Below are 1,166 nucleotides of genomic sequence, written 5' to 3'. Positions count from 1 at the left end.
GGGAGAGGGAGAGGGAGAGGGAGAGGGAGAGGGAGAGGAGAGGAGAGGAGAAAGACAAGAGCATTGCAAACTGCACTGGAGAACCGTATAACTAACCTTTCTATGATGAAGTAACGCACAACACAAACTCTGAAAATGATTCCTGTTTCCGTGAATTCTAGAGACCATGCTCAGTGTGCTCCCTTTCCACAGCCTTGAGCAGTGATGTAGGTGAAAGGTAAGGAATATAACAGGAAAGAATTCGGGTCTAGACAGCTGAAGTTGACAGGCTCTACTGTGGTATCTCCAAGGCTGAAGGAAAACTCGAGCCCACATTGTTTTCCATGAGCGTTCAAGACACCTAGCCTTCTAGGTGTATCATGGACGAGCTTTCCTGAAGGGGCTGAAGGAGGAAGTGCTGTTGCCCTTATTAATCTGACCTTCAGCGAAGCCTGTGTGTCTCCCTCTGTGCCAGAAACTGCCAAGACCGTGGACCTCTGGCTCACATTCTGAACTGCACGCACTCTCTTGAGAGATGCCTTTCTCCACTTTCGGTGAGATAGACTTTCCAGTAAGGCTGCCTCAGTGCATAGGAAGTGAGGGGAAGGTTCACGTGCCACAGCGGCAGTGGTGCTAGCAGAGATCCATCTGTTTAGAATCTGTTTACTCGGACTTCTGGCTACTTCACAAGACCAGCCTGGGGCAGGACGGACTGGGCCTGAGACTTCCCACAGTGCTTTGCCGCCACCCCTGGTCAACAGACTCTACCTTGTCCTCTTTCTGAAGGAGGCTTTATCTTTCCCAGTCGCTGAGGGAAGTGCTGGCTCTCTGGGAAGTTCCAGGTTTGTTTTCTTAAAAGATAGATTCCAACAAGTGAACGGCTTATTTATACCATCCCTCCGAAAACAAGCCTGTTTGTTAGAGAGTTACCCACAATTATTATTCTTTGCCCGAAAACTTGATCCCTTTTCTCCAACTGCAAAAGCTCCCAGGCAGCATTTGCATTATAAATGCGTGCTCTCTAAGTCTCCAGTCTGCCTAACTGATCTCCAGGTGGAACATCTGCAAGACTCAAGGAAGACTTAAGGCCCTGAGGTGAAGGCCACAGGAGACCTTTCCTCTCCTCTCCTCTCCTTTCCTCTCCTCTCCTCTCCTCCTCTCCTCTCCTCTCCTCTCCTCTCCTCTCC

Source organism: Mus pahari, chromosome X (assembly GCF_900095145.1).
Source record: "Mus pahari chromosome X, PAHARI_EIJ_v1.1, whole genome shotgun sequence".
Taxonomy (NCBI): domain Eukaryota; kingdom Metazoa; phylum Chordata; class Mammalia; order Rodentia; family Muridae; genus Mus; species Mus pahari.
The sequence above is the reverse complement of the archived record's forward strand: the minus strand, read 5'-3'. Positions refer to the sequence as shown.